Source organism: Culex quinquefasciatus, chromosome 3 (assembly GCF_015732765.1).
Source record: "Culex quinquefasciatus strain JHB chromosome 3, VPISU_Cqui_1.0_pri_paternal, whole genome shotgun sequence".
NCBI lineage: Eukaryota > Metazoa > Arthropoda > Insecta > Diptera > Culicidae > Culex > Culex quinquefasciatus.
Genome location: NC_051863.1, coordinates 89,360,635 through 89,367,403, shown reverse-complemented (window position 1 = coordinate 89,367,403; position 6,769 = coordinate 89,360,635). Strand labels below are relative to the sequence as shown.

The 6,769-nt window shown below is 41.0% G+C and overlaps 1 pseudogene; it reads left to right on the top strand.

Annotated features, from left to right (window-relative positions):
- Nucleotides 1–4,858: 4,858 nt before the first annotated feature.
- Nucleotides 4,859–6,545, top strand: LOC119770605 (annotated as a pseudogene).
- The last annotated feature ends 224 nt before the right edge of the window (nucleotides 6,546–6,769 follow it).

Sequence of the window (6,769 nt, the reverse complement as noted above, 5' to 3'; positions counted from 1 at the left end):
AGAATCGTTCGACAAACAAGGCCCTGCCAACGAAACTCCGGCCATTCGGTCCGCGTGGTTCGAGGTCGTGTTGGCGTTACTTCAGCACACGCCGTTCCTGGTGGCCGGGCGCTCGTGAGCAGTGTGTGGCAATTTTCCGAAGTTGTGAAAGGTGCTTAAAATCAGAGCGAGAGGGACATGTTCCACACGCTGAGAGCATCAACGAAGTTTGTAGGACTCGAGCCGGACGACCTTCCACGTGGAGCTGATCCGGAACGCAACTCGCACAAACGTCAAGTTCAACAGCGGCTCGGCCGAGCGACGCGACGAACCCGACGCCAACTCGCACCCCGCTTCGAAGATCAACTCCACACGCTTATCCACAAAATCGTACGTCGATCGCATCACCTTCACCCGTGACCAGGCGTACGTTCTCAACCTAGAAAATATCATTCAGTTCCAGTGCGTCGAACTGTTCCATTTCCTGGCCGAACCAGGCCAACCCATCGGCGCTCTGCCGCAACATCTACACTCGAATCGTGCCAGACTCGTCAATCCGTGACCTAATTTCGCAGCGGCGGTTATTTGAGGAATTGGAGCCGGAAGAGAGGTTTAAAGGTCTACGTTTGGGATTACTCGTCACATTTCTAACAATCTGTTTTTATTTTAAGCTCGAGGAAACCGTCATGCCGAGCCTGTCTGGCGTTTCGTTAATCCGGATAGCTGTTCGTGGCGACACTTCCCAACACCTTCGTGCCAATCCGCCTTACTTGCTGTAGCGCGGTTCTTCCGACCGATGGAAGTCGATCTGGTGCTGGTCGACCAAGCGGAAACTCGGATGGAAACCCCCGGTCGACTGTTCCGTCAGGAAATATTTGATGCACTGGAATTGAACGGCCGGAGTACACAAGGCAGCAGCATTTTTTCCCGACTCTGCTAATAGAAAGTGGTTTTCCGATAACTGGAGTAACGAAGATTCATTGTTAAACGTTTGTAGTTAAATTGAATTAAACATAATTTAACGTCTTACTGATTCTTTCCTTTAGAAAGGGAATAGTAATCAAAACAGATGTTTTTATTAGGTCTATTCCCGTACTGCAGAATTCTGCAATTCTGCACGAAATCGGCAGCAGAGCGTTCCCGTACTTTTCTGCAACATAAGTAACTTTTTTTCCAGGCAGAACTTCTGCAATGAGAGAGACAGAAGTTGCAGCAAAACCGTTCCCGTACTTTTCTGCAAGCTCTCTCTTCTCTTTCTTGTTGAAAAGTGACTGCAAGTTAGTGTGATGGATGTTGAGTACACGCTTACATAAAGTTTGCAATTTGGGTGAAATCAAGCATTTTATTATTAGCTGTAATATTTTTTTTGTTTTATTATTACTAAATTGAATTAGTCTTTTGAAGAGACGTTTGTATATTTTGAATTGATGGATTTTTTGGGTAGTTAGTTTTTTTTATGTCTGGTTTTATTGAGAACGATTTTTTTGTGTTAACGATTTCATGCTTAGTTCATTAATGTAAATGAAATAGCGATATTTTTTTTAGTGTTAAAATGATAACTTTTTGAATAGACTAAATATGTTTGTTTAAATAATAGGTAAATTTAATTGCCAAATAATAAATTGTACCTTTAACGGTGCTACCAATTTGTATTCTTATTTGAACCAATAAATGTGATGTAATTTAGTCGAATTCTTAAATTTTAGGAAGTATAAATTGTAAAATTCGGAAATTCTTAAATGCGCCATCTTGAATCACAAAAAGTACATTTTTTGGAGTCGTTAGAAAATCAGGTTTAGAGATTGAACATTTTGACGAGTTCTTCGGAAAATAGAGTACGTTTCTGTTTCTATTTTTTTAATATTTGAGTTTTCATTTTTTTATGTACAGAATTTTAAAATTTTACTTTTTTAGTTTCTTAATTTTTATTATTTTTTAAACTGTAGCTTTTGTATTTTTGGTGTTCTGAACTTTGAATAATGAAAACTTTTTAATCATTTATTTCGAATTAAAAAAAAAAGAATTTTTATGTTTAGGAACTTTTAAGTTAGAAACCTTTATTTTTTATATCAAATTTTGAAAATTAAGATTTTTTTTTTAAATTTTCAATGTTTAATTTTTAATTATTTGAATTTTAAAGCTTTGAATTTCTGATTTATTGTTATTTTTCTGAAATAAATATTTGCATTTTTAAATTTCTCTAATATCCGATTTATTTTTTTCAAGTTCCTCAATTTGAAAATAGTTCTTTTTATATTTTTAATCACGAATTTCTTAATTTTCAGATTTATAAATTTATGAGTTTCAAAATTGTAGAGTTTGTGATTCATTTTTTTTTATTTGTCAATTTCGCTGCGTCACCGTTGTTCTTCGATGTGAAATCCAATCATAATTTATTTATGTTATCTTTCAAACATTTTGCTATTAAAACATGTATTTATGGTCTATATAAATATACCTTCTATATTAAACCTTTTTCTTTTTTAATCATGTTTTTAAACGTACCTGCCAATCTCATTTCTTAAATTGTTTACCTAATGTAAAGTTTTGAGTTGTTTCTAATATAAAATGTCTACCTAAGCATTATTAATTTCTAGTTTAATAAATGGTACATGCTTGATTTTTTAGATAAAATGTTGATTTGCATAAAAAATAAGTCCCCGTTCTAGAGGTAAACTTCTTTCAACTACAATTTTTGTCAATCCATTTTTTTAATTGTTTTGAAATAATTAAAAAAAACTTCAATACCCAATTTGAGTAAATCCACTCAACTGTGTACAATATTGCAGAAAAAGTACTGGAACGCGCTACCCAGGCAAAAGTTTTGCGGCTTCTCTCCTTGCAGAACTTCTGCAAAAGAGAGAGATGAAGAGAGCGAGCTGAAAAGTACGGGAACGTGCTGCAAAAAAGCACAGACAACAGACGTTTGGGCTCGATTCTTCCCTTGTGTAAATCATCGCTACAGATTTTTTAGTTGTGGCAATCCGTTTGTGGCGCTGCAGTCGCTTTGCCCTGACACATTGCCCGCTGTCAAAATATCACTTTCCGCCTACTGTCATTTTACATTTTGTTGGTTTTCAACGTTTGTAATCGTTTGTTCTGGTTCTGGTGTTTGAGGATCGCTTGCACTAGAATCCGGTGGGGGAATCTGACATGCCGGAGAGAACATTCAAGATTCAGGCCTTTGGTATGGCGACGAGGGTTCGCCGGAAGTGGCGGCACTTGAAGGTGGGGTGGGTTTCGAGGGCGTTGAAGATGTCTTGAAGGTGAGCGTTGAAATGATCGTGGTAGTTGGTTTGTCGGTTCCGGAGATAATCTTCGGAATGCGGTCGTTTGGGGCCAAAACGTTTACGGGGTTGGCCGTGATCATAGCTCTTGCTGACGGCGCCGATGACATCCAGACTTTACCGTGTCATACCTTGCTGTTTTTTCTTCGACAGTTCCGGATTGTTTCGTTTCTGGTTACGGATCTTTTATCCTCCAAGAAACGCTTGCCCATCCTCCCGATTTCCACCGGGTCTTCCCTCCTTTTCGCTCACCTCTGTTGGTTTTGTTTATAAACACAACCAGCAAGAATTTGACAGCCTCAAGCGCGGCCTTGATTGCTGTGTTTAAAAGCATCAGACTAGACTATTTTTTAATATCGATAATTAAATGAAAAAAACTTCCATGTGCTCGTGAATCGTGTTAATTAATAATTAAAGTAGATTTACTATAGCATAAAAACATAATCTTTACCTTTTAATTTTTATTTCGAAAAATTGAAATTATATATTTTTTAAACATTTCTGGGTGATGCATTTTCAAACACACCTTCTCAGAAAACCATCATGGCTGCTTTAGAGAGTGGCAATAGGCTAACAGATGGCGCTAGTAGATTAGCAGGATGCGGCAGCCATGTTTTTACACACGATTTTCAAATTATTTTGTTCTAGCCGCTACGTCTGTTGTCTGTGGTTTGATATAGTTTAATTTTCATGTTAAAGCAATAAAAGCATCTTTTTTGAGTAATATTTTCTCAAAAAAATTGATTACGTAAAATCACAGACAACAGACGTAGCGGCTAGAACAAAATAATTTGAAAATCGTGTGTAAAAACATGGCTGCCGCATCCTGCTAATCTACTAGCGCCATCTGTTAGCCTATTGCCACTCTCTAAAGCAGCCATGATGGTTTTCTGAGAAGGTGTGTTTGAAAATGCATCACCCAGAAATGTTTTAAAAATATATTATTTCAATTTTTCGAAATAAAAATTAAAAAGGTAAAGATTATGTTTTTATGCTATAGTAAATCTACTTTAATTATTAATTAACACGATTCACGAGCACATGGAAGTTTTTTTTTTTCATTTAATTATCGATATTAAAAAAATAGTCTAGTCTGATGCTTTTTTATACACAGCAACCAAGGCCGCGCTTGAGGCTGTCAAATTCTTGCTGGTTGTGTTTATAAACAAAACCAACAGAGGTGAGCGAAAAGGAGGGAAGACCCGGTGGAAATCGGGAGGATGGGCAAGCGTTTCTTGGAGGATAAAAGATCCGTAACCAGAAACGAAACAATCCGGAACTGTCGAAGAAGGAAAAACAGCGAGGGGAATGTCACTCCGCGATAACACACTAAAACGCACAAAAACGAGCTCGAAAAGCATCAACGCTACTCATCGTGCCGAGTTTTCACATAACGCCACCCTAAAGCAAGTTATCGCAAGTTAACGCACGTTAAAGCGAGTTAAAGCGACCAGCGTCTGCTCGACTTTTGAACCAGGGAAATTTATCTTGCAACCTTGCCGTCGAGCAGTTTTTGGTCATGTTTGGCAACTCGGTATTTGTTTTTGTTTTTGTCAAGCAGTTTTGACAGAAAGAAAAAAAAACAGCAAAAATTTAGTTTTTTTGTCGACGGCCGGAAAAGTTTGCTCCGGTGTGAACACCGATTCTACCATCCACAGAACAAAGTTTGCGTCAGGATTCTCCGCCAGTCATTTTAAGCTCTTGGTGCTAGAGCCGCCGATCACACCGGGAATAAGGTTAACTTTTCCGGTCGGCAAAACGTGCGCCTTCTCTAGGAGGAAAAAAGTTGCAGGGTAATGTTTTTTTAGCAGTGCGATTAAGAGATTTTAATTGTGATCCTTATTGTTGTTTTTGTAGGCAAATAACCGACGTGCTTGGCTGTAAATTAACCTAGACTGGGGCCATTACAGTGCCGGGCCCCGCTGACCACTGAATGGCGCACCACATCCTGTACGCTTTTGCCCCGATTGTGGTCTTCCCCCAGCGAATCGCCGAAACGTTTGCCGAGGAGGAGGAGGACGAAATCGCCCGGCTGTCGTCGTTTGTGATGGCCATCGGCGACCTGAAAAAGATCACACTCGGCCCGAAGGGAATGGACATCGACATGATTCAGGTAGCGCACGGCCGCAGCGCCGGCCAGGTTGAAGTCACCATCGAGGGGGCCGACGATTATGAAGGCGGTCTAGACTGTGCGAGCCGGAAAAGCTGATCGAGCAAAAGTTGCACCCGCAGACGATTATCGCCGGGTGGAGAGCGGCCACGCAGGCGGCACGTTCGGCGCTGATTGCCGCAGCTCAGGACAATTCGACGGATGCGGAAAAGTTCAGAGAGGATATGATGAACATTTCCTGGACGACGCTCAGCTCGAGGATTCGGTCCCAGCAAAAGGAGTACTTTGCCAAGTTGGTCGTCGATGCCGTGATGCAGTTGATTCGAGGATTCGTTCTTGGACGAGGGTTTCCTGCTGTACAAGAAGCCCGGTGTGCACCAGTCGAAGCGCATCGAGAATGCAATGATCTTGGTCGCCAACACGCCGATTGACATGGACAAGATCCAGGTTATTGGATCGAGCATCAAGATGGTCTCGATGGCGAATATTGCCGAGCTGGAGGTCGCCGAGAAGGAGTAGATGACGGACAAGGTGACAACCCGGACCAGGTTCGTCCCGGTCGTTGCAATCTGATCGAGCAGGTCAATGGGTGAGGATACGCTACGCTTCAGCGGAGATCCCCTAGGAGAGGCCTGTACCGTCGTAATCCATGGGGCAACGCAGCAGATCATCGACGAAGCGGATCATTCGCTGCACGCCGCCCTTCGCGTGCTGGCCGCTAACTTCAAAGAGGCCCGTATCGTGTACGACGGAGGTTGTCGCGAAACGGACCCCGAAAACATTGAAACACTGGATGAGAAAGAAGTGAACGTGGATATGGATTGCCTTCCGGAAAACGATCGGCACAAGCTAGTGGCGCAACACATCAAGGATTGCAATGAGTTGAATAAAAAGGGCGCTGCGGAATTCTAGAAGGACAATTTGGATTAAATCGAGCAGAATAAATGAAAACAAATAACTTATTAAAATTTGTCCTGATTTAATTCATAGCTTTCATCGCTGTATAAATATATAAAAACATAGGATAAAAATATAAATATGATTAAATGATTTCACGATTTTCTCTCCTCGCACATTCCATCCGGAACCTGCTAACTCGCTGAAGCCGGATCAGTACGTGTTCAGCCAGGTTTGAGATGGCGTTGGATGCTGTTGTTTTGAGCGGGTATCGTTCGGGGTCGGGTCAATCGGCAGAAAACCGAACGGCAGAATGCCGAATGGCAGAATGTCAAATGGCAGAAATTTCAATCGGCAGAAAAATAAATGGCCGAATGATAAATGGCAGAAAAGGTCAAATGGCAGAATATAATATGGCAGAAAAGGTCAATCGGCAGAAAGGGTCAATGAGCAGAAAATTAAGAAGCCGAAAAATCGAAAGGCAGAAAAATCAAAA